Below are 27338 nucleotides of genomic sequence, written 5' to 3'. Positions count from 1 at the left end.
TAGCTAATGAGGTCCATTTTTCCAGATTTTTCAGTCCACTGAAGGCACAGTGAAACCCCGAGAGTCTTTAAAAAGTACGTGTTGTTTAATTGGTGGCAGCTGTTGCTTAGAATGTTACCTAAGTACAGAAGTGTTTTCCCTCTCCTGTTTAATAGCTTGTTAAAAAATCACAGTTTAAGTTATCCTTGATATATATATGGAGCACATATAAAGGTCCCCTGAAGTTCTTTGATATTGAAATTTTAAAATATTGTAAGTCTAATATATGCAAGAAATTATAGGACAGTACTCTTTAATTTTGGATTTAATTACTAAAATTTAAAAATGTATATTCTTTAGGTACTCAGGATAGATTTCTTCAAGAGAAAGTATTAATTTATTGTAGTTAATTCTAAAGCATATATGTTCTGCATTACTTGAATGCAGCATTTTCCTGTTTTGTCCTTGAATTCTTTCCAAAAATCATTAAGTACTGGATACATACAATAATAGCAGATAGGCTTAAAAATCACTATGAATCCAGTGTATACCCACTAACATTTTATAGGAGAAATTTTGAAAAGAAACACACAGACATCTAATGTTCAAAATAACCAGAGCCAAATATAATGATTTTACAGTTGAAGGATTGCCAAGATGTACATTTTCTGAGTGTGGTTTTCCTGAGAGTCTGTATGCAGATGAAATACAGCTTTTAAGAACATAATCTTCATGGATCAGGGCTTTCTTGTCATAGCACTGGACTGACTTTCACGTCAAGGTCAAAGTCCTTTCTGCAGATCTAATTTTAGGTTTTCCATTTCTCACCAGGACGCTGCAGGTTTTGAGTTAGTTGCGACACAGACTGCATTCATTGTGCTGTAGAAAGAGGAGGGAAGCCTCCTCTCTGCGGTTTTCCCTGCTTCTGTCCGGAGACTCCCTGCTATGATCTGGTTGGCCACCCCCTGTGGTCACCTCGCCCCATTAAACGGGGTGGTCTCTGGGATGGCAAAGGCACACTCAGGGCGCTCCTTCCTTTTGTCTCTTTTGGATTTTCCGAGACAGTGGTGAACTTACGCTATCATTATTAATCAAAAATTGCCTAGATCTTCAAACTGTAAACCTGAAGGAAAAGTAGTGAGGCCAAAGGGATTTCATTTAGACGGAGATAGAAGAGACCAGGAAACCAGGGCATGAAGATAGAAAATGTCAAATGTCACTCCTTTACTTTTAGTATTATATACAGAGTGCATAGAAGTCTGTAACAACAACAACAACAAATCAAAGCATTTCCGTTTCATTTTATGGCCTTTCACTGAAAGAGACAGAGGAATGAAGATAAAAGGGCCAGGGAGAAAGCCAAGCAAGCAACCTTCATGTTAGCAAAATCTCCAATAAGAAAAGATCTAATATAATAAGCATATATTTTTTTTCCTAAAAAGAAATCACTTGTTTTTTAAAAAGGAATGTTTTCTATATTTATTATAAACAGTACTTTGATTTTATAAGAAGTTTAGAAGCATATACATCTATAAAATATTTTTCCCTTCGTTTTTAGTGAGGAAAGATTTAAATATTCACTTCTGGATGTTGGAAGATTTTTTGCATCCTCTCCAAGTGCCCCATAAAATGTTATTTTCATTGCATAGCAGCCCCATCTGGTGGTTATTTGTAAACTTTCCACTAAAGATACGTTGCATTTTCTCAGTTACGGGCATAAGTGGGATCCTTCCTTTTAATTTTCTCTGTAGGCTGGATGAAGTTAAGCAGGGAAGAAGAAAGAGCATGCATCAATTCAGTTTAAGAGGCCACAGGCTGGAGAGGGGAAAACATGGTAGGGATTCAGTAAATAAATGCTGAATTAGTGCTGGGTGAAGGGCAAGTTGTGTTCAGAGTTGAGAGGGAGGGTAATAAGATCCCCCAGAGAGAACACCATCATTTCCCTCCTTAATCTGCGAAGGCATTTGACCCTGCACCTGTCTGCTTCGTTAGACTGGGGAGGCTTTCTTATGCATCTCTATATCCTGGTTTTAACACAAGGCTTTGCAATGCTAGGTCCTGCCCTGGCAAGGTCTCTGGTTTTACGCGGCTGAAACACAACTGAAACTAGCTTCCTAAGAACTGGAAAGTAACCAAACGGCCAGAGGGACAGAAGAAACGGTCAGCTCAGGGAAAGCTGAAGCACGGGTTCGAATGCAAGCAGGACTGTTTCTTCCTCCGGTGTCTCAGTGTTCTTGCTGTATTGCCTCATTTGCTCCTCTGCTTTTTAACGGGCTCTCTGCTGCTTCCAGATTCACTGCGCCACAGCTCTCAAACAGGCGGCAATAGGCAGTCAATAAGACTAGCTCTTTTTCCTGAGAAGGAGAAGGGTGCTTGCCTATTGGTCTCCTAGGCACTTCTGTATCTGGACAAAAACAGCTCTTAGCAGCAGTAAAGGCAGCTGTGAAGGGCGAACAGCGAATGAGCTCACACACGGGAAGGAAAGTTTTGGGCCGCTTGTTTGTACGGAAGCCAAGCCCAGGGGTTTTCTTTTATGTTGCTTACCTAGGAAAGTCACAGACAGGGGCTTCCCCAGAGACTGTCTTCTGTAGCTACTGTTTGCTCCAAATAGTTCCAGGAGCCTCCTCGTATTCCTGCAGCCAGCAGGAGTGTGCTTCTGTGGGGTCCCTGATGGCGAAGAACTGAGCTATTTAGGAATGAACTGCCCACCCACTGTTAAGTAATGTTCTGTCTCTAACGCAGTCTCTCCATGGAGGAAAATGTGTTGTGCACTTGGCTGCAGCCTTTACTACGCATCTGCTTGTCAAGCCTCAACTGCAGCTCTGAGGGCCCAGCTTCCAAACAGCAAGTGATTTCTGAAGCCAATGTGGGCCTTAGGAGGCAGACCGCAGCTGGGGAGGCGTCAGGGTAACAGCTAGTCTGCTATGAGGGTCTGGTGGAATCAATTAGGAAAGTTAAGCAGGGAGCCCATCACTGGCTGATTGTGTCTCCTAGAACAACGCCATCTAGCAATCCTCCCCAGAGTTATTCCAACGGCGGTGGACCCTGGAGCGGTGGCTTAAGCTGAAAGGTAGTAAAGTTTAGCTATGGGCATCCCACAATCCAAGCTAAAGCCACAGTTTCCTGAACAGTTTTCCAACAGCACTCTGCCTCTTCTTAAAAGTGCAGTTAATCTGGACCTTTCTCCCCCTTACTGTCAGAAAAGAAATGTGTTCCTGATAATAAATGCTTCCTTTGCTACACCGCTATATTTCATCAGGGCTGTAGTTGGCAAATTGCTGCTGCTTAGTATAAACTAAGTAATGAAACATAAGATATGTGCCTTGTATAATTTGTTACTGGTGGACACAGTTATTCTCTATGATCAAAACACAGAAGCAAGCCTCCACCCCAAGTAGGATCAGATCAAATTCTATCACACCTTCTACCCCAGCACAACAAAACAACCAAACCATTGAGTTTCCTAGGGAAATTTGGTTACCAGGTAACTGCTGGGTCACAGATTCTTTTGAAAATTATTCTTATATTCCGAAAGAATTATTGGGTTATATGGTAATGGAGTGGGTTTCCCTAGAGGCTCAACGGTAAAGAATGCACCTGCAGTGCAGGATCTGGAGGAGACACGGGTTCAGTCCCTGGGTCCAGAAGATCCCCTGGAGGAGGGCACGGCAACCTACTCCAGTATTGTTGCCTGAAGAATACCATGGACGGAGCAGCCTGGAGGGCTACAGTCAATAGGGTCACAAAAAGTTGGATGTGATTGAAGTGACTTAGCATGCATGCATGCATGGTGATAGAGTATCTTGGAATGCTCAGCCAAGTTGATTTGCAGGAGGCAGGAAGCTCAGTCTAGCAACAGGATGAGTAGTAAAATTACACATATCCCTATCCCATAAGGAATCTTTGAGTATCATTTAATTTACCTTCATTATGGTCATTAGAAAAAAATGAACAATTTTTTTTTAAAAGAGATCCATTTTTAAAAATGAGAATTGAGAAAAGATTTTTTCAGGCCTTCCCATTAAGATCCTCTCTTAGTGTCCTTGGTATTTACTGAGTAACCTGTAGGTTTCTGTAGAAGTTGATAGGAGATCTATGTAAGAAAAAATATTCTTGTAAACCAGATAGTGCTGTGGACGTCTACACTGTTGGTGTATTTCTGCTACTTCATTTTTCCAAACTAAGTTTGACAAACAAATGCTGTGGGTCTAGGTCTTGATTACCCAAGCCCTCTTCCTGTGGAATTTGAACTTGAGATTAGCTCAGGCAGCTTTGCTGATTGCTAGCCTTCATCTCTAACCCTGGAGCGAGACCAAATATTTCTTAATAATTAAGTGTTGAGATGGTCCCCTTCCCTCCTCACCTCACAAGCTCAGTCAGGTGGTTGATATTTCAGGCGTAAGTCCAATCCTCTTCAATTTTCCCGTCTGCACAAAAAGGAGAGCCAAGGAAGAGTGACTAGACTTTGTAACTGCTCATTATGGGGCCATTCATTACACTTTTTTGTGTGCAGTATGTTAATAAGCCAAGAGACCATGGCAGAGAGTCCATAACTAATCTACTGTTATAAATAAGAGTAATGGCAATGGTACCAGTATATTCTGTGGACATAATGTGCTGCTGGCTAAGTGTGACATTTTGAATAAACTTTATTCTTGAGGTATTTAAAAAAACATAAAGGCAGTAATGAAATATAGAGCACAACATTAGTTGACACAGCAATTCCTGCCTCCCAAGACCCTGCTAAATAACCAGAGTTTAAATCTCCATCTTGAAATATACAGCTCTTCTAAGATTTTAAGTGAGTTGTAAAACTTTTATGTACTATGCCCTAACTTTATTTTTAAAATATTCTCCACTTTTATAGTAAAGGTGACCCAGAAGTACCTTATGAATAATAGAACAACATATTTAAGCTATTAAATTCACCTCTCTAGATGATACATAAGCTTTCCTGGTACTCACACTTTTCCTGGATGGAAGCAGGAATTGGAAAGTATCTTGAATTGTCCATTTACCCAAAACATACTGATTTTAACTCCAGAAATGACTGAATTGTACTTCAAATGGGAAAACTTAAAATTTCTGCCATCCAGTTGAAACCAGAATTCAAAACCTAACACCACTTATTATAGAAACTTAGAGAAAGTCAAATATTTGTATACCTGAGTGTTGAAATAGTGAAAAGTTCATACCCCCAACACCTGGTTTAGAGTTGTTTTTTTGGACATACAAAAGCTGACTTAGGCTTGTGGGATGAATTTGTTCCCATATACAGATAACTCATTTTAAGTCTAAAAACTAATTAAGGTACTCAAGCACTTTTTATTTATTGCCTGTCTCATCACTGAGTTATGGTTCTCTGATTATATCAAGCTCCCATACATCTGTTAGTGAGGGACAATTTATTTTCTACCTTTCTTTGTTTCTTCTTGTTAAGCTTACATTCTTTGAAAATAGTTGTAGTCTAACACACACACACACACATAAAGTAGGTACACACACAGTATGGCCTTCAGCTTACCCACAATATGTTCAACGTTGCTTGAATATGACAATAGTGTCTAAAAAATGAGAAACCGGTTCATCTATTTATTTCTTCTCTTTCACACTGAAGTCATCTATGATAAGTAGGCTGTATCCTAATTGATCAAAAGCACTTAAACAGTTTCTTTTATGTGGTGCCGTATTAAGCATTATCCAAAGGACAGTAGTCTAAGTCACAGACTAAAAGTTCTATTTTCTGTGACCTGTCAGAAAATATCTACTTCCACAAACATTTATAAGAATGCAATTGTTTACTGAATTCAGAGGTCTTGTTACAACTAATAGTCTCTGTTTCAGTATTCATGGAGGGCAGGGCACGTGGCGATGTCTTTTATCCCCAGTAGAACTCTGCCGTGTGAGCATCAGTTTCCTCTATATCTGTGTTCAGTTGCTCTTCCCTTTTCTTTTTTGTCTTAACTTCCAGCCTCAGTTCTCTTGTTAAGGGAAGAAGCCAAGTGGGGATCCAGCCAGCTGAGTTTAGTGGCTGCAACTATGGAAGATGTGGATTTGGTTGTTCCCCATGTGGCTTTGGGGGAAGCACACTGCTTAGTCTCTCTGGAAAGCAGGTGGGCACTGCAGACAAATGCCCTTTTACTTCAGGCAATGTTAAGTGAACAGAAAGTCTATAGTGGGTACAGTTTTAGCAGGAGGAAAAAAGGAAATCCTTTCTCTTTTGTCAATAGACTCTTCCATCCCTATATTACTCACTGGAGGACTCGGAGACAGAAAATCAGAGAAGAGTAGCAAAGACAAGGAAGAGGCAAGTAGGTTGGAGAGAGGAGCTACTGGGGACCTGCCAGGACCTGGCTGAGGGGGGAGGCTGGGATCTGGCCGCCTCAAAGGTCCTGGCCGGTTGATGGGGACTGTGGGGGATGCTCTTGGGTCTCCTTCCTGGGGCCACTTTAGGCCTCACCTGTTGGTTCGCAGGACGGCTTTAATGTCTTCTGTCGAATTTTGAAAACAGTCAAAACATCATTTTCCTTTAAAAAATTGTTGAAAAACCTCTTCAACAATGGCCTGTGCTGGATATTTCTCAAAAATTTAAAATCCTCTCAAGTGGAAAGAAATCAAATCCTTTAAGACACAAACACACACACCTACATACAGAAATTCTTTCCTACAAATAAAATGCATACTTCATTTTACAAATATCCCTGTCTTGTAACTATTTTAAAAACTATTTCAAAGGGCTAGCATTAAGGAGCTTATTGGAGTGATGGATCTGTATTCTGAAGGTGGTTACCCAAATCTACACATATGTTAACATTCATAGAACTATATACTCAAAAAAGTCAATGTCACTGTATTATAATTTTTATTTTTTATTTGGCCATGCTATATGGCCTGTGGGATCTTAGTTTCCCAGCCAGGGATTGAACTGGGTCCCCAGCAGTGGAAGCTCAGACCTAGCCACCGAACCAAAAGAGAATTCTCTATAGTTTTTAAAAGTGAAATAAAATACATTTCACTGACATAAGAAATAAAAAGTCCAGCTCCCTTGTAAGTTGTCTCCCCTCTGTGATTAGCATAAAGCTAAGATGGCTGTTTGGAAGAAAATAGATTTACTTGAAATGTCTAGACTCTGAAACATTAATGCATCCAGTTTAAACAGTCCTTGTTAAACCCTAGCTGTGGAATTTCCAAAAGTCACTTTCTTTGAGGAATGTGTGTTTTGTTTTCCCCTCTGGGTATTCATATAGATTCAGATTCAGGAAGGTTGCGCTCTCCTGACACTGCACCTCACTCTCCTTGAAACTCAGTGGTCCTCCTTTGCAAAGCAGGGGCTCATTTCTTTTCTTTTCTCAGATGGTTGGTAAGAGGATCCCCTCAGATGAGGTCTAGGGAGAGAGCTGAGTCAAACACCTTGTGGATGACAACTGTGGGCATCATTAGGACCAGCTCTGTGTTCCCTCAAGTCCAGAGACTGGATGGCAGGCTTGAGGCGGCATCTCTGCTCTTCTGCTGAAAAGGAGAAGCAGAAACTCTTCTCTGAGTTCCCTGGGAGACAGTAGTGTTGACACCCCCAAGCAAGCTCTAAACAGCCTCGCACTCACACACCCTGATATCCCAGGAAGAAGGGAGGATGCAGCAGAGAGTTGTGTCTGGAGATTTAGGGGAGTCCAGTGGAGCAGAATGAGGACTCCAGGCGCAGGGCTGAAGTTTGGGTGGCACATGCCAGAATTGTCTGTTTGCAGTTGGCAACCTGGTATTATACCGAGGTTCTGTGGTGTTGAATTTAACCCTTGTGGGCAGAGATCATTGAGGCAGCGTAAACAAGTGGGACAGCCTAGTATAAGAATTCCATGATCCTCTTGGTTCATTTCTATTTTTCCAACTTTTAAAAGACATGATTACAGGGAGATAGTTCACAGTTCTTAGAAAAGCATCAGTACAGTGAAAAACGGAAACACACGCAGTCTCAGAGCAAGAAAAGAATGATGAGGATGGTGACCACTTATGTAGGTAAAGGGGGGAGATGCTACTTGGCTAGAGACTTGGAGGTCTTAACATCTATTGGGCCCCTTTGGCAGCCTGGGTGAAGCCTCTGGAACCCATCTCAGGATGATATTTTTTAATGAAGTAAAATACACGAGATTATAAAATTAATTACATAAAAATACAGGGATTCCATAGATTTAGGTTAAGAACAGTTGTTCCTATGCAGCAATAAGGACCTTGTAGCGCTAAATCAGAGAAGGCAATGGCACCCCACTCCAGTATTCTTGTCTGGAAAATCCCATGGACAGAGGAGCCTGGTAGGCTGCAGTCCATGGGGTCACAAAGAGTTAGACATGACTGAGCGACTTCACTTTCACTTTTCACTTTCATGCATTGGAGAAGGAAATGACAACCCACTCCAGTGTTCTTGCCTGGAGAATCCCAGGGACAGGGGAGCCTTGTGGGCTGCCGTCTATGGGGTCGCACAGAGTTGGACACAACTGAAGTGACTTAGCAGCAGCAGTGTCTTGACCAAACCAGGGAAAGCTTAAAATGGTCATTTGTCTAATGGAAGAGGATAAAACACAGTGGAGAGGGTGTATGTGTCCTACATGCTTGGATTCAAGTTCACAGCAAGGTCAGTAATTATTTTCCTTCTTTTGTGATTTTAATTTTAGCATCTCACCTTCCACTGTGATTTTCCACTGAGATATTTAGATAGACTTTTTTTTTTTAAGTTTGGCTTTGGGATTTAAGTTTTTTAATTTTCTTTTATCACTTCTTTCTACTAACTCTTAGTAGAAATAGATTTTTCTCCCTGATGGAAAAAAGGGGAGAGCTAGTGTCATGCTATTGGCCTAGAAAGGTAATGCATAGGACTTCCCTGGTGGTCCAGTGGTTAAATGCAGGGGGCACTGGCTCGAAACCTGCTAGGGGAAGATCTGAAATTCTGAAGAAAAAAAAAGGAAATGCATGGGTACACACCAAAGGAAAAACAGAGGGTAAGGTCTCTATTTCAGTAAAAATGTCTTACAATAATAATCTCTAGAAAGGACTTTTATCTGTTCTGAACATAATTGAAATAAGGTTAAATCTGATCATTATCATTTCTTATAATTAGAAAATATATTGATCTCAAAAGAGTCATGGGATCTGTATACATTTACTTACAAAAGGGTCCTCACAATCCAATAAATGGAAGCCACACCATAAGGTCACTAAGTTATTTTTTTCAAGTGGAGTCAATGAAGTATAAAGGGACGACCTTTCCTAAATCAGTGGCTTCTAAATCTTTTTGACCACCATGTGAAGAGAAGTATATTTTGCATATATACACACATATATATATATGGCATTATATATATTTGTATTTTCATGAAGATAAAATGCAAATTCCAGAATCCATCCTGGGATGTTCTAATTCTTAAGTCTTACAGTAGGGAAACCCTAAACCTGGCTTCTAAATATCTTCCTCAAAGATGCTGATGAATATATCCCCTTGGAGCACATTTTGAAGAACATAAGAGTAATAGCATATCAGGTTTGAGTAAAACAAAGACCTGGGCTCCCAGGAAGTTGTTTCCCCTCTTGAGCAAAACACAGTTCAAGGACTCCGAAGGCTTCCTTCAACTAACCCACTGAAGCCACTTAGAATAGCTGTCTTTGCCAAAACTGTCAGAAAATCTCCACAAGTTGACCTGCAGAGGAGCAGGATTGGGATGTGAACTGCATGGGAAAAGATCTTATTAGAAGTCGGTTTAATTTAATTAGCAACAGGGCCCCACCCTTGGGAAAACCCCGCAGAAGTCGAAGTGGCAGATTTCACAGTGGCCACAAGGTGGCGATGTTCTGCATCTATTTGAAATGCTCTGCTGTTATCCAGTTTTAGCTTACTTTCAATATTAAACACATCATTAATTTTAAAAGTGTGTATTAATTTTAAAAGGATGCAAGTCGATATGATTTAACAGGTGAGACTTCAAACTTGCATTTCACTCAAATACTGACATGCTCTAGATGGAGGAATTTAGTGAGATTTCCACATCAGACCCCAGAAAAAAGATAAAAATCCGTTTGAGAAAAGGCTGTGGTCCTTGCAAAATGAAAAATGTCACTCAAAGAAAGTGTCTTAAAAGCTTTCTGGGAAGCTGGTTTTCTTGAGAAGTAGCAGATGCACTTTGGTCATTAAAAAATAAAAAGGCATCATCTGGTAAAACTTCCTTTTCACTGGTCTGTAGTCAAGATCAGAAAATGAAAGAGACGGAGTAGGGGAAGAGAGAGAAGAAGAGAGAAAGGGAAGAAGGAAACAAAGAAAGGAAGAAAGAAAGAAGAAAAAAAGCTCTGGGTAAACATACTAACACCAGAAAATAAGAGCCAAGCTGAATCAAAAATAAGAGCCAAACTGTGGCATGGCTTGTGTGGACCTGAAACTTTGTCCCAGCCATTCTACTGAGTTCCCCAGGAGAGCAGTAGCAGGTGAGGAAGCCAGTGGGCTGACAGCAGAGAGAAGAGGCCTTGGGATCACCACAGCTCAGCCTCGGACCACCGGAAGGCCAAGGTCACTGTGAGCCTGGGATCCCAGGAATGGGGAGGCTAGCCACTGGGCTTACAGTGAGGTCAAGGCACCGTTCCACAGGGACAGGCTGCAAAAGACCGTAAGAACCTCAGGCCAGCAGAGAGTGCAGGGGACAGTGTTGCTGGTCACTTAGTGGTCTTTGGGCTGTGGATGTACACATCTGTACACACTTGGCTTGATCTGTTCTAGTGAAAGTGTCAGTCTCTCATCCTGTCTGACTCTGCGACCCCATGGACTGTAGCCCACCAGGCTCCTCTGTCCAAGGAATCCTTCAGGCAAGAATACTGGAGGGGGTTGCCATTCCCTTCTCCAGGGGATCTTCCACTTTTAGTGCGGGAGCAGCTGCAGGCCAGAGCCTCACGCTGAGAACATACAATTCAGTGAATGAACAATGTGTTGGAGGAGGTTAGTAGGAGGGGGCCATAGAGAGGTACAAATCACATCCTCACTCTCTGAGGGCACAGGGGAAAGCTGGTTTCACATCCTGCCTCTGCTTCTCTGTGTTTCTTCCATTGTGCCCTTGATCAGGATAGGAAATGGTAGGAGAAAAAAAAACTCTTTCAAAGAGTAAGAGCTGAGAAGGCCATTGTCTTAGAAGTTTGTAGAGTTTAGGCAAGAAAGAAAACCTTTCTCTTTTCTCTTATTCCCCTACGGTGGGGCCAGGGGAAAGCCGCAAGTTCCGCTTGTTTTGAGGGACAGCCATCCTTTGGTTCAGGGGAAATCAGACAAGAGAGGATAGTGGTTGTCTGTAGAGAGGACAGTGGTTCTCTACACAGATCTGGTGTGTCTCCAGGACTGCAGCCCAGGAGAACCTTCCCTGTGCTGCTAGGCACCTGCTTTGGCAAGACCCTCTTCTATCGCATTATCCATGGATCCAGGGAGATGAGCTACTCAACGCTAGGCACACAGAAAGAACCTATTTGCAGAGCAGAAATGGAGATGCAGACATAAAACTTGGGGACACAGTTGAGGAAGGAAAGGGAGGGATGAACTGAAAGAGTAACATTGGAACGTTTATGTTACTATATGTAAAATAGGTAGTCAGTGGGAATTTGCTATGTGATGCAGGGAGCTCAAATTAGGTACTCTGTGATAACCTGGAGGGATGGGATGGGAGGTGGGAGGGAGGTTCAAGAAGGACAGGACATATGTATACCTATGTCTGATTCATGTTCATGTATGGCAGAAACCAAACACAACATTGTAAAGCAATTATCCTCCAATTAAAAATTATAATTGGAAAAAATCTTTCCAACTCTTGTGAGACTGCTGGGCCATATTTAAAGTAAAATACAGTAGGTGATACAAAGGCACAATTCATTGAATGACCCTTAAATGAAAACCTTATCCCACACTCAGTATGAGAAGTGCCTTGTCTTTGGGGTACATGTCTCACTGACCTGGGCTGATTTACTTACACTCAGGCAGTCAGCTCAGAGGCAGAAATGGAGAAACATAGAGGATGTTAATTATAAGAAGCAATTTCTTGAGTCTTTGTTGGTTTTTACCTTGCATGGCAGACTTCACATTTGAAGATGAAGTTTCTGACCCACAATATGGGGGTGGGGGTGGTGTTCAGAGTGATTTTCTGATGAGTAGGAGTAGATTTGCATGAAATTTTTCACAATGTCCCCTTTAGTCTCTGCATATCTATCAGTATGGTACAGGCAGTGTGTGTGTATGCTCAATCACTCAGTTGTGTCTGACTCTTTGAGGCCCCATAAACTAAAGCCCATCAGGCTCCTCCATCCATGGAATTTCCCAGGCAAGAACACTGGAGTGGGTTGCCATTTCCTCCTCCAGGGGATCTTCCCTACCCAGGGATTGAACCCACGTCTTTGCATCTCCTGCACTGGCAGGTGGAGTCTTTACCCGCACCACCTGGAAGCCTACAGGCAGTAGCCCAAGGAAGGCTCATAGGTTGGCACAGTGGCTGGAATTCTGATGTGAGCCTTGTGGGCCCAGAACTTTCAGTAGCCACTCTGCCTGCTTCTACACCCCTCATCACACACTTCACACTCACATGCAAGACAGTGAGTAAGAAATGAACTTTCCTTAAAAGAGCTGTCTTTGTAAGTATGAATGGTCAAACTGTAAAATAAGAAATAAAGACAATTTCCCTTCAACTATTTAGAAATGTTAAACTAAATATTTAGTTTAAACTAGTAATAAATGAAATGCACTATTCTCAAATCAATTGAACTATTCTCTAATTGTTATTGGATTTTGTAAAAAATGAATTATTTTAAAGAAATGTTTCCTCTAGAAGCAGATGCTATGTTGACTGTTGTCAGATTACCAGAATCTTAGACATTTTAACATCACTTTAGATTATTAGCTGCATTTCTTTAATTTCCAACTAGTGCATCCTTGGTTCTGCCTGGTACCCATGCAGATGTTAGTCTCACAGGAAAGTTGCTGAATGGCCAATGTGTTGGACGCCTTGGCACAGTCACAGAATTATGGTATAGAGTAATATATACTCCTCACTGGAAGTAGAGTAAAGTAGAGTAACTATATAATTTATTGTCCAAACTGGGACACTTTTGAGACTAAAGGAGGCACTATTAATAATTACTTCAGGAAAACAGATATAAACTTGGACCTCCTTACTTTTAGGCAAGGTATTTCACAGAAAGGAAGAAGATGCAGATATAGATATTATTCAAAGGCTCATGGAATTTTTCATATTTTAGGCCAAGTTCTGTTTTATTTTAACAGTAAAATACAATCTTAAAAGTCCTGAGACAATTCAATCACTGCTAGTTTTGCATTTTTATAGAGGTCAGCTAATGGAAAGGATCTCCTTTTAAAAGGAGGCATAGAATCTTGATGTACATTTAGTAATTACTCCTGGGGTAGTCCCTCAAAATTTCAGTTGTTGAATTTTGCAAGCACTTAAAAAAGCAGAAAGGTGAGTGGTTGGGCTGTCAACCAGTAGGATGAATGGAAGCTCCTATTGTTATGAAACCTCATGGTTTGAAAGGCATTTTTCAGCGACATCATCAGACATGATTTTTCAAATTGCTGTCTTGTCAAACAATGAAGCATAAAGATGTGCTCTGGACAACTTAGTACAAGATAAAAAAAAAATTGGCCATTATGTTGAAGGAGATAATGAAGATGAAATATTTAGGTGGAGACTGAATATGAGCAGATGACTCATATTCAAATGACTGAATATGAAAAAATTATAAATTAAGCATTATTTCATTTAATATATAAATATATGACTTTTAATATCAATATATACAAATTAAATATTATGAGTAGTCATTTGAATATTTCATCTGTATCCCTAAAAGTTGATATATTTAAACTGGCCAAAAAGTGTCCTTTGACTCTCTTTATAAAAAATCATCTTGTATTTGGGGTCAGTTTATAGGGCTTCCCTTGGGGCTCAGATGGTAAAGAATCTGCCTGCAATCCAGGAGACCTGGATTCGATCCCTGGGTCAGGAAGATTCCCCTGGAGAAGGGAATGCAACCCACTCCAGTATTCTTACCTGGAGAATTCCATGGACAGACGAGCCTGGCAGGCTATATTCTATGGGGTTGCCAAGAGTCAGACACGACTGAGTGACTGACTAACACTATTTCCAGGCATATATTATCATCATATGTATTTCTGTTCTGTGTAGTTTTATAGCACCTGGCATTAAGGCTAGGAGAATGCAGGGTCCCCCAGCTACTTGTTTGGCCAGAAAACACATTGAAACTCCAGGTGATAGATCAAACCATTAGCCTGTGAGTTATGTCTTCTTTATCCTAAGCCCAGCTGCTGTCTTGCAAAATACCACTATGCATGGGGTATGAGATGATGAAGATGAGCAGATCCTAAAGATGATTAGATGACTACCAGGGTCTCTGCAACCAAAACTCTCAGGTCTATACCACATGACCCAGGGGCACTGCCTTTCCATCAAGCAGTCTCAGTCATAGACCCAAGCCTTAACTCAGTTTGGGGTTAAAAAGGTGGCTTGGGGTACCTTTATCAAAAGCCAGACACTGGGTGCATCTGGAAAGAAGGATGTGTCAACCTGGTCTCTTCTGGCTTCTTGGGAGCTTAATATCTAACTGGGGATGGATAAGGCATGCTACTATACTAACCAGTTCTGCAGCTTTAGGCAAATCCCTTAACCTTTCTGAGGGACTTAAATGTGTTTCCTTCTAGAGATGATTACTCCCTTTCTTTATGAAAATAAAAGTAAAAAGACAGAGAACACTTTTAATAAATAGTTCAGAAAATAAGCACCTCAGAAGTAAAAAGAAACAAAGATCAGTGTGACTGAAGTGATTAGGGAATCATCTGATTTCTTTGGATTTCCTGAAAAAAGGAAATTAGGTTTCCCTCCTCCATTAGCTTTTAGTTTCATAGATTGTGGAGTAGGAAGTAAACTCAAGGTCGGAGGAGGAGAATCCATTTACTTAAGGCCATATAGATACACAAAAGGCCCTTAAGAACCAAAGCAGATCATCTGGCGTCCCAAGCCCTAAAGGAAGATATTACTTAGTAGGTTGAGCATCTTATGGCAATGAAAGTCATGTATTCCCGGTGACCTTGCTTTTAAATGTGATGACCCTGTTCTCCTGATTTTGCACTTCAAAGGAACGGCAGAAACTGTGAGGTGTTAGGGGCAAGCTTAGGGATGGGTGAGGAATGCAGGAATGGGGACCCAGAGGTGCTGGAGCACCGGGTGACACAGCAGTTTTCTAACAAGGATCTGAAGAGTCAGCCAGTGCCAGGTTGGGAGGCTTAGAGCTTTGACACCCTTCATCCTCCAGCTTGCTCTACCTACATTTTGGTTTGGCGCCTTTTATAGCTGGAGACCCAGTTACATGAACTTCTTTATAGAACTCACATGAACTGCAACTATGCCATCAGAAACCTATGAGATAAAATTGAGAAAATAGATTCCATATCTGCTGCAATCCAGGTGGTTCTAATTCCTACACTTTTGGTTTTATTTAAAACTGCAATCCCTTGGTTGGGTAAAATATTTCCTTACTTTTTTTTTTTAGCTGCACCACATAGCACGCAGAACTTCCCTGACCAGGGACTGAATGTGCATCCTCTGCAGGAGAAGCGCGGAGTCTTAACCACTGGACTATCAGGGAAATGCTGCTATCTTTCTTTTTAAATTAAATTTTATTTTTTAAAACTTTTAATTTATACCAGAGCATAGCCAATTAACAATATTGTGATAGTTTCAGGTGTATAGCAAAGGGACTCAGCCATACATTTATATACACGAATCCATTCTCCCCCAAATTCTCCTCCTAAGCAGGCTGCCATATCCTGCTTTCTTTTTTAAAAAAGCATTTCCCTCTTGTTTTAAGCAAAGATCACTGGGATCCAGTCATGATCATAAGCATCACAGCTATCACCGAAACGCCTCCCTTGCGTCCTCCCCGTCTGTACTCGTCACCCAGCTTGCACATCATCCACAGCTTAATATCGCATTCAGTTCTGGTAGGCACACTGCATGGGTGATATTGGAAACCAAGAAGTTCCCAGAAAGAGAACTGCTAGGACAATGCAGGATCTGGAAATGACAATAAATGAAGAACAGGTAAAATTACTGCAGCTCTCTGGTATGGAGAAGAGAATCCATACTTAAAAATTGAGAGCTCGCAGCTGCTCCTAATGCAGAATTGGGACCAGATATGGCTCATTTTGGCTTTGTATAAGGAAGAACTTAGTAGAACTTAGAGCTATGTGGTATTAGAAGTCACAAGCATCCTGACCCCAGACATGTTCACAAGGAGACGGAGGTGAGCATCTTTCAGGCGATGCTGTATTGGGGATTTCTCCCAGGGTAACTTGCAGTGAAAGATTCTGTGTTTGAGCTGATGATACAGAAAAATGTACAACAAAGAGTCTACTGCTTTCCACAAGGAAAGGTGCCTTCATAAATATATAAGTAACAGTGTACTGATAGATGAAACAGGTGAGGGAGTGGGTGGCGAAAGTGAAAGTCCGACTCTTTGTGATGTCCATGGACTGTGTAGTCCATGGAATTCTCCAGGCAAGAATACTGGAGTGGGTAGCCTTTCCCTTCTCCAGGGGATCTTCCCAACCCAGGGATCAAACTCAGGTCTCCCGCATTGCAGGCAGAGTGGGTGCGGAGGGAGGCAATAGATGAGGAAGGCTTCATAAGGACGTGGGATGTGGGGGTGGGAGCTGAAATGTGACAGGGACTCAAGAGATTACAGGGGTGCATCTGGGGCTACAGGAATGACACCATGAACAAACAATTGTGCTAGAACAATGAGTCTGCCTAGGATAGAGAGGAGGATTTGTGAGAAGAGGTATCCTTGAGAAGATTAGAGACACCATAAAGACCAGATCCTGAGAATTCTTGAACCCCAAGTCATTGAAATAAATCCTCTGCTGGTACTTGGCTTGCTAAATAGCAATGCCTTTCATATTTGACAGACAGTGCTGGCCTCTTTGTGCTGCACCTCAGGGTGGCCAAATGCTAGGGTAGACAGTAATTTCACGGCATTTTCCTGACCTCTTTCATCACTGGAGGATCTAGCCCTAACAGGCTTTTAAGGGAAATAGTACATTCTTTTGGCATTTGCTAGTATGAGCCTACCCACCCCTAAACCCTCAAAGCCCACTGTATAATTACCCCCAGGAGGCCAGAGGTCATTTAGAACAACAAGTGTAGGCAACACCCAGCTATTAGAACTCAAATTTCAGAGCTCTCCTTAAATTCTGACCTGAAGCATTTTGGAAATGAGAGGAGGCCCCCAAGTTGGGGGGGCCTTTGCAGTTGGTATTTCCTGTGTGTGGTTTGTGAGGTTGGCCCGGCAGTCTGCATGCCTGGTAGGAGGGGTGAAGCTCAAGGAGGCCCCCCTTCTCAGCACTGGCTGCAGGCCTGCTACAGGCCTCCCTGCCTCCTCAGAGGCACATACTCAGCTGCTCTCTGCCTTTCTGCATTGAACTGGGCATCTTGGGAGGGAAGCCCAGACAAGACTCAGGGCTTCTGTAACCCACTACCTCAGAGGGGAGAGGTGGTTCCAACAGGGAGTGCTGAAAGGCAGCTTTTCCCAAAGGGACCTTCCAGTGAGCCTGTGAGCAGTCAGCCAGCTAGCCAGGCAGTGCTCCTCCTGTCTCCTGAGAGAAGGGGAAGAAGCTAGGGCAGGGGCAGTCCAATAGATGGTCTCCTTGTGGAGTGACCCCTTGGCTAAGATGGCAGCAATAACAGGCTTGCATGGTACCAGAGCTGCCTGCAGACGGCTGCTCCCCATGGTCTCATCTGAGGGGTCTCAGAAACCCCACATTAGCCTATGCTGAGGTTTAAAATGATGCCGTTAGGATAGAGTCACTGGATTTTAGCATAAATCTCACCCTGAGGTTCCCCCTTTAAAAATGCAGTTTCACCAGGATGGAATAAATTAGTCTATTGGTTCATTTCTCCTTGACAGGAGGAGTGCACTGCCCTGAAAGCATCAGGGGCTGGAAAAGGCAGCCAGCGACAATTATACGCTCTGAATTGAAAGAGCAGAGTACCAAGGGCCGCACTTACTTCCTTCATGATTTGCCCTCGCCCAACACAGACCCAGGGGGCGCTAGTGGTAAATAACCTGCTTGCCAGTGCAGGAGACATAAGAAATGTGGGCTCAATCCCTGATTGAGAAGATCCCCCGGAGGAGGGTATGACAACTCACTCCAGTATTCTAGCCTGGAGAATCCTAATGGACAGAGGAGCCTGGCGGGCTATGGTCCATAGGGTTGCAAAGAGTCAGACACAAAAAAAGCAACTTAACATGCACAAAACAGACCCAGTCAAGCATCTCCTGGCTCTGGAAACCCGGAGCCCATGATGAGTCTATACCCTGAAATCGATGCTTTTGAATCCGGCTTTATGTTCAGTCTCTCCAGGAGAAAAACAAGAACACACAGGAATGCAGAGTTTGATCATGATTACCAATTTCAGCTCTCCTATCGTGCCCTGTTCTGCCTGCTGTTCTTGCATTCATTTTCACCATCCCAGCCTTTGTCTTTGAAGTTGGCTTGAGAGTCCCAAATCTGTTCTCTGTGGGGAGAGACACAGCCCTCTGCATGGCAAGCTTTCCATGCCTACCCCAGTTAAGAAACCAGTATCTTGAGACCATCACACATAGAGCAAAGGCTTCTGCACAGATCCTACTGACTGTCCAGCAGATGTCAGTAATTTCTAAGATGTGCTGGGAGCCTGACTTGACAATCAAGTGTCTTCTTTTCCAAACCAGCTTAGCATCCAAAGACCTCAGAGGGGATGTGACTGAGCAGAGGGCCTGTAGTAGCAGAGATCCTGAAAAGGAGAGCAAGGAGTGGACATAGAGTCCATGGTCCTTGCGGAGAAGAGCTGAGATCTGTCGGGTGTCTGAGGATTCCAGCAAGCCTGCACTGTAGAGCCCAGGCTGAGAAATGCCTGGTGATTGATGAGGTGGAGATTGTGAGGCTCCAGATAGGAGTTCATGCTGTCTATTTCACTACCAAGGGATACAGTCTGGTTCTGGCATCAGCTAGGGCCAACCTGTTTAAACTAGCCCTAGATTTCTCATTCAGTTTGAATGAGGCCTTAACTGAGCTAACTGAGAAGAGCCCAGGCACGTCAGTCCAACCCACTGGACTCCATACACCCTAAAGGGACCCTACAGCCCACCCCAAGTGCCTGCAAGTGTGCTAAGTCGCTTCAGTCGTGTCTGACTCTTTGCAACCTTATGGACTATAGCCCTCCAGGCTCCTCTGTCCATGGGATTCTCCAGGCAAAAATACTGGAGTAGGTTTCCATTCCCTTTTCCAGGGAATCTTCCCAACCCAGAGACTGAAATTGCATCTCTTAAGTCTCCTGCATTGGCAGGCGGGTTCTTTATCACTAGTGCCATTTGGGAAGCCCAGTCCAAATGCACAAAAACACAAGTGTTGAAACTCATTTCCTGCTGATTAGCAGCTATTATCCTTACAGGCTGTGTGGATAGGGGATGTCTAGGAAGTTGATTTTCACATTAAACCTAGATTAGTGAGCTCTGAAAGACAAGGATTGTGTCCACTAGTTGACCGACAGTTGAAGTTGCTGTTGTTAATGCTTGGAGTTGCTGTTGCTATGCTAATACATGAGTTGCTTGGACAGAAAAAGAAGGGTACACTGTTGTTGGAGATGGGCTAGGGAAATGCCTGCTGAGCTTCTTAAGCCATTCTCCAAGATTCATAGTGTTACACCTTCTGTTATTAAAGTTACATTTTCTGTTTTGCACTTTTCGTTTTCAGAGTGAAATCTAAAGTGTTTTCACTTGAGCCTAAAGAGCAGGAGGAGCAAATACTCAGCCCATTCACCACTACTGTATCCCTTGTGCTAAGCAGAGACATCACATGTTTCTCCTGGGTCCATGGGTGGCCTTACAATTGACCTCAACACTAAGCTCTGGGCCTTGGCATTCATTACTAATCCATTAGTGTTGGCCTACTGTATGCCATGTTAGATGAAAGCTATTTTCAAGCATAAACTATAACCAGTGGTGCAGGTTTATGTAAAGACCATGAACAGGATTTTTGCTAGCTCTTATCTGTGCATATGCTGGTGTAAGGCTTAGAGAAATACACAACTTCAAAATCAATCAACTATAGATTGTGACACCAATGCTGTGAATATAGATGTTTATGGAACGGCAAATGAAGATAAGACCAGTTACTTCTTAGTACTCTATGCATCAGTTTCCTGTCCCTGCGGGCAGAAGATAAATATTCATTGAATGAATCAAAGAATGGTGATCCGTTGAAAGGAGTGCAGTCAAAATTTCACATTTCCAAATGTGTTTTGCTTCTTACTGACAGCTCCCTGACAGACAGTCAAGGAGACTCAAGGTCGTCTCTATGTTCTTTAAAAAAAAAAAGTGACGTATTGCCAACAAAACACTGGCTCAGTCCAAAGCCTGCATTGGGCTCAGAAAGTTTTCTGTGTTCAAACTCTTTTATTTCCTGGGGCCCCAGATTCATTCTCATCTCAGAGAGCCAGTCCTTTGATGACTTGACATAGAAGATGGAAATATAACAATCCCTATAAGGAGAATATATTTATTCCTTAGAGCTATTATAATAAAGTACCACAAATTGAGTGACTGAAAACAATAGAAATTTATTCTTTCACAGTTCTGAATGCTGTATTCTAGCATTACCCTGGTGGCTCAGCGGTAAGGAACCCATCTGCCAACTCATGAGATGTAGGCTTGATCCCTGGGCCAGGAAGATTCCTTGGAGAAGGAAATGGCAATCCACTCCAATATTCTTGCCTGGGAAATTCCATGGACAGTGGAGCCTGGTGCTCTACAATCCATGGGGTCACAAAGAGTTGGACCCAGCAACTGAGTACATACAGAATGTTGGATTGGGGCTACCCTACTTCAGTATAACCTCATCGTAATTAATTACATCTGCAATTATTCTGTTTCCAAGTAAGGTCACATTCTAAGGTACTAGGGGTTAGGTCTTTGATGTATTTCTTTTTCTGAGGTTGAGGGTAGGAAACACAATCCAATCCATGATAGAGGATGAGAAATGATCCAACTTCATCAAATAATTAATGTTGCCAAATCATGCAAAGTAACATCTTAGATAGGTTTAATTTGTGATTCACAGGGGCTTTAGAAAGAAACTAAGACATCTAATAATGTACCCATAATGGATAGAAATGTTTCTGTTCTATTATTTTCCATCTCAACTCTGATTAGGATATTACCATCCACCTAAAAGATAAAGGGTCCATATTCCATCACCAACTTCCAGAACCATCTTATTTTTAGTTTCCCAAATTTGCATATGTCAGGAACACAGAGTTCAGTATTTGTATCAATAGCACTAGCTTTCTTCGCCTTGTTAAGCTGACTTTTCTCCCCAGGGCATTCCACATACCAGATTTTCGATATGGCTTCAATGCATGTAGAAACAGAAAAAAAATATTCCACAGAGGTTAAAGTGATATGAGGCTAAATTGTTAAAAGAGTTGTGTCTTTAGGATAAGTGGGTACTAAAATAGTTGATTTCAAAGAACTAGATTGATCACCCCGTTTTGGTGGCACCAATAATAAGGACAAACAAAGTGATGATACTTTTTGTTGTGTATTTGTTACTGTGCTTGTAATTTTTTTCACTGGGCAGATGCTGGAATGATATATTTTGTTTTATGCAGCAACTCTAGACAGACAGCTAATATTTTTTCCAGTTCAGTTATTCATAGCTCAGCATTGCTGTAGAAAGAAGTCATTTCATTCCTTTTACTTCGGAGAAAGGAAAGAATTTGTGCTACTCTTCACCGTTGAGCTGGAACAGCCTGTGGCAAATGCCCATTTGCAAAACCACGCTGGGGGAGAATTTTTACTCTCTCTGCTTTCTGACCTCCCCAAAGACATCACTGTCAAGTGCTAGCATTAAAAACTCTATTGAGCCCCGTAGAAGGAAATGGCAACCCACTCCAATATTCTTGTCTGGAAAAGTCCATGGACAAAGAAGCCTGGTGGGCTGCAGTCCATGGGGTTACATGACTGAGCATGCATGCATGAGGGTGGAGGAAGATGGGTTGGTAGTAATAAACTGGTAGAACTAAAAAAAACAAAAAAACAAACAAAAAGCCTCTATTGAGGCTTTCCACAGATGCTGGAGAAGAAAAGAGGGGTGTAGGTACCCAACACTTGGAGTAGACTAAACTTTATCCCTGTCGACCAGGTCACCAAGACTAACATTATGCAGAGTCTACACCATAGGTTCTACTAGGGCAGTCATAATTTTCCCCAGGGAGGAAATGCCTTTCCTTAGAGCCTTGGGGCTTCTGCATACTGCACTGAGAAGATGTAATCCATTTTGGCTGGTTGCACTGGGATACTCTCTGTTCTCAATTAAATCAATTATCTGAGTAATCTTCATAATTAATGGCAGAAGACTTGAGCTGTCAGGACCGGCTGGAGCAAAAATATTTGGGCGTGTGGGATAAGCCACAGTTGTTCTGTGGGTGTCTGAGGCTGGGGCAGGGAAGAGGGCTGATTGCATGCTGCGGGCAACTTTTTCAATTAGCAATGGGCTCTAACTAGATGGCAGAGAGCATTTTCGCTTAGAAGACAGGAGATAGTGTTCCTGCTTAGTCTCTGGCACTAGTAAGCTGTGATACATCGAGCAAGATTCTTTACCTCGGAAAGCCTTATCTTTACTTCTGCAAAATGAGGAGTAAAGTCAGATTGATTTTGTTAGCATTTACAAAGAAAATGCTGAATATCAGGCACTGTAGTAAGCATTATATCATTTAATCCCCATAACCAAACTTTTATGAAAAACAAGGAACAGAGAGGATAAGTAACTTACCCAAGATCACACAGCTAGTAATTTTTAAAGACGAGTTCTAAGCTCCCTCCCTGCTGTGATTTTAATGGTCATTCCTAAGTCAAGTGGAAATCTCTGTGTCCCAATTAAGGCTTAAGTTTAATTTCGATTCTTGCTACACAAAGTTCATAGATTAACAGCATGGGTATCACCTGCAGTCCCACTGGAAATTTGCAATCTCAGGTCCCACATCAAATTTATTAAACCGAACTGGCATTTAAAATTAGATGCTTATGAAAGATTGAGAGGCACTGATCTAAGGCTGACCATAGGTCAGTCAAATTGGAACCACTGCAAGGAATTTCTGTTTTCTCTCTCCTCTGGTAAGGTCTGATGGCCCTAGAATGAGGTGGCAGGAGAGGGATGCCCTTTTGCTTGAAGTTAGTCCTGAGCCAGTTGCCCAGTGCAAGAATCTGTGTTTCATCTTCTCATTTCTTATCCAAGTTATGTGCTCCTGACTCTCTGCCCCACTTCCAAAAGGAAACTTCCAGTAGCCAGAAGAGATCTTCGGGGGCCGACTGCAGAGGGGAGGCCATTATGAATGAATCAATGTATGTGCTAGATGAAATTCTCCAGTGTCCTTTTGCAGGCAGGAGAAATTGCTGTTCTAATGCTCCCACCGGTTCCCCTCCTTTCTATAACAATGACTCTACACAAAAGCTTTCTATGGAAAGATAATTGGATTTCTAACTCTATTTGTTCAAAACTCACTTAACATTATAATGACCCTAGTTACATTGTTTGTATCAACTCATTACTAGTAAAATACCAATTTCTGAATAAATATCTAGATTTTTGTACCTACATCTAGCATTACCAAAGCAAGGAGGGGAAAAAAAGCCAGAAATAGAAATCCATTAATAAAGACAGATACCACATATGCCTTGCTGCACCAGGTTTAAATGTGTTGGGTAAATTTAGGTTTCAATCATTTCAGTGCTATTCTTTATCTTATCTATGTATGCATTTGCTTAGTGTTTAATCAGTGTAATACTTTTGGCAAATGGGTCACTGAAGAAGAAAAATATAACCTGGTGTATTCACAACTGAAGTGCCAATATAACTCAATGTAAAATAAATGAAACATATACTTTAGCTTAACAGTGATTATCCCTCCCTAGCAATGGAGATTACAATGGATTCCTATTTCCTGAATACTCTAGAGGTTCCCCTTTGACATTTTGAGAGCAAAATGAGAGAGAGAAAGAATTTCTAAGGCTTTTTGTGTTTCCATTATGTACAGTGGAGATTTCTTTTTCGCCTTTTCAGATATATCATGTATCTATGGCTTTTCCCCACATTTTTCCTTCTCTACTCTTTCCCCTGGACAAGAAAGAAACTAATATCTTCTTTTTATCCTGTTATATATTACATCCCTAGTACTTATTCATCTTGTAACTAGAAGTTTGTGCCTTTTGGCTTGTTGTTGTTCTATTGCTAAGTTGTGTCCTACTCTGCAACCCCATGGACTGCAGCACGCCAGGCTTCCCTGCCCTTCACTGTCTCCCAGAGTTCACTCCAACTCATGTCCATTGAGTCAGTGATGCCATCCAACCATCTTATCCTCTGTCACCCCCTTCTTCTCTTGCTCTCAATCTTTTCCAGGATCAGGGTCTTTTCCAATGAGTTGGCTCTTCACATCAGGCAGCCAAACATTGGAGCTTCAGTTTCAGCATCAGTCCTTCCAATGAATATTCAGGATTGACTTCCTTTAGGATTGACTGGTTTGATCTCCTTGCTGTTCAAGGGACTCTCAAAAGTTTTCTCTAGTATCACAATTCAAAAGCATCAGTTCTTTGGTGCTCAGCCTTCTTTATGGTCCAACTCTCACATCCATACATGACTACTGGAAAAATCATAGCTTTGACTATATGGACATTTGTTGGCAAAGTGATATCTTTGCTTTTTAACACACTGTCTAGGTTTGTCATAGCTTTTGGCTACCTTCATCCGATTTCCCCCTCCACTCATTCCTCACCTCTGGAAAACTACAAACCTGCTCTCTTTTTCTGTGAGTTTGTTTATTTTTGAAGCATAATTGGACTATGACACTACATTAGTTCCTGGTACACAACATAGTAATTCAATAGTTCTATGCATTGAAAAATGATCCCTACAATAGGTAGGGATCTAATTACCATCTGTCCATCATGGACAGTTATTACAATATTAGCAACTATGTTCTCCATGCTGTACATTTCATACTGTAACTTATTTATTTTGTGACTGGAAACTTGCACCTCTTAATTTCCCTCACCCATTTCTTTCATTTCCCTATTTCCTTCCCCTCTGGTTATCAACTATTTGTTCTCTGCATCTATGACTCTTTCTGTTTTGTTATATTTTTTCATTTTTTTTAAGATTCCATACATAAGTGAAAATATTTGTCTTTCTCTGACTTATTTCACCTAGCTTAATACATTCTAGGTCTATCCATGTTGTTGCAAATGACAAGATTTCATTCGTTTTTATGGCTGAGTAGTATTCCATTCAGAGAAGGCAATGGCACCCCGCCCCAGTACTCTTGCCTGGAAAATCCCGTGGATGGAGGAGCCTGGTAGGCTGCAGTCCATGGGGTCGCTGAGAGTCGGGCACGATTGAGCAACTCACTTTCACGTTTCACTTTCATGCATTGGAGAAGGAAATGGCAACCCACTCCAGTGTTCTTGCCTGGAGAATCCCAGGGACGGGGGAGCCTGGTGGGCTGCCGTCTATGGGGTTGCACAGAGTCGGACACGACTGAAGCGACTTAGCAGCAGCAGCAGCAGTATTCCATTGCCTATATATAACACATCTTTATCCATTCATCTATTGATGGGCACTTAGATGGCTGCCATATATTGGTTATAATGCTGCAAGGAACATGCAGGTGCATATACCTTTTTGAATCAGTGGTTTTGTTTTGTTTTCCTAGAAAAAATTTCTCAGAAGTGGGATTGCTGGATAATAATATTTTGAGGAATCTCCATACTATTTTTCACAGTGACTGCATTCATTTACATTCCCAGCAAAATGCATGAGGATTCCCTTTTCTCCATATTTTCACCAATACTTGCTATTTGTTTCTTTTTGATGACAGCCATTCTGACAGGTGTGAAGTGATATCATTGTTGTTTCAATTAGCATTTCACTAATGATTAGTGATGCTGAGCATCTTTTTATATGCCTGTTGCCATCTGCATGTCTCCTTCAGAAAATGTCTATTCAGGTTCTCTGCCCATTTTTTAATCCGGTTGTTTGTTCTTTTGATATTGAATTATGTGAGTTCTTTGTCTATTTTGGATGTTAAACTCTTGATCGGATACATTGTTTGTAAATATTTTCTCCCTTTCAGTAGGCTGCCTTTTCATTTTAAGATAGTTTCCTTTGCTGTATAAAAGCTGCTTAGTTTGATATAGTCCCATTTATTTAGTTTTGCTTTTGTTTCCTTTGCCTGAGGAGACAGAGGCAAAAAACTATGTATTGCCAAGACCAATGTACTTGAGTGTACTGCTTATCTTTTCTTATAGGAGTTTTATGATTTCAGATCTTACATTTAAGTTGTTGATCCATTTTGAATTTACTTTTGTATTTTGTGTGAGAAAGTTGGACAAAATTTTAAGCGCCACTTTACCTCACATTTGACTTTTGCTGTACAGTTACTTAGGGCTTCCCAGGTGGCACTAGTCGTAAAGAATCTGTCTGCCAATGCATAAGACATAACAGACACAAGTTTGATCTCTGGGTTGGGAAGATCCCCTAAGAGGAGGGTATGGAAATCCACTCTAGTATTCTTGCCTGAAGAATCCCCTGGACAGAGGAGCCTGGTGGGCTACAGTCCATGGGGCCACAAAGGTCAGACACAACTAAATGACTTACCATGCACACATGCACACAGTTACTGAAAGAGTAATTTTTTTTTTTTGGAAAATATTAAAGGACTTCACTTATTCTCTCAAGGGTCTTTTTAAATTATCTGATATTTAAATCACTCTCTTATAAAGCTCAAATTGTGTCCTTGTCCAACTCAGATGAAAGCCTGCATCTTTTGCAGAATGTGCAATTTCACTTCGTTGCAATCAATTTGCATTTTATTTGCATTGTATTGTTGACCACATGGGAGTGCCCAACAAAGATCTTGATGCCTTGTATGAGGGTCAACACACCAGCATAATAGGAAGTTATTAAATGTGAACTAATTACAGAAGTGGTCAATTGATTAATGAACCTTTTTCTGTCCTGAGAATTTTTGCTTCCCCACCTAATCTTAGGACTGCATCAATGTAGTTAATGAGTTCCTATCCTCCCATTAAAACTGTATATAATCCAATTCTCAAGAATTTGATTTGGAATCAAATTTTGAAGAACCAGATTGTATTTCAAATGCCCTTGAATGGGAGACACTATATTAAGAAACTGTTTGATGTTTCTCAAGTAAAACAGAAAACCTACCTAATCT

General features: G+C 41.6%; 1 protein-coding gene across 3 annotated transcripts in view; it reads left to right on the top strand.

Moving 5' to 3' along the window:
* The first annotated feature begins 8394 nt into the window (after nt 1–8394).
* The window catches only part of UPP2 (uridine phosphorylase 2), a 103638-nt gene continuing 84694 nt past the window's right edge, over nt 8395–27338 (top strand). For all 3 annotated transcript variants that reach the window (XM_061135025.1, XM_061135026.1, XM_061135022.1), the window contains exon 1: nt 8395–8602. The gene's annotated coding sequence lies outside the window, so the exon portion shown is untranslated. The remainder of the gene's footprint in view (nt 8603–27338) is intronic.

Source organism: Dama dama, chromosome 33 (genome assembly GCF_033118175.1).
Source record: "Dama dama isolate Ldn47 chromosome 33, ASM3311817v1, whole genome shotgun sequence".
NCBI classification, from domain to species: domain Eukaryota; kingdom Metazoa; phylum Chordata; class Mammalia; order Artiodactyla; family Cervidae; genus Dama; species Dama dama.
Note: the sequence above shows the minus strand (reverse complement) of the source record. Positions and strands in the feature narration are given on the sequence as shown.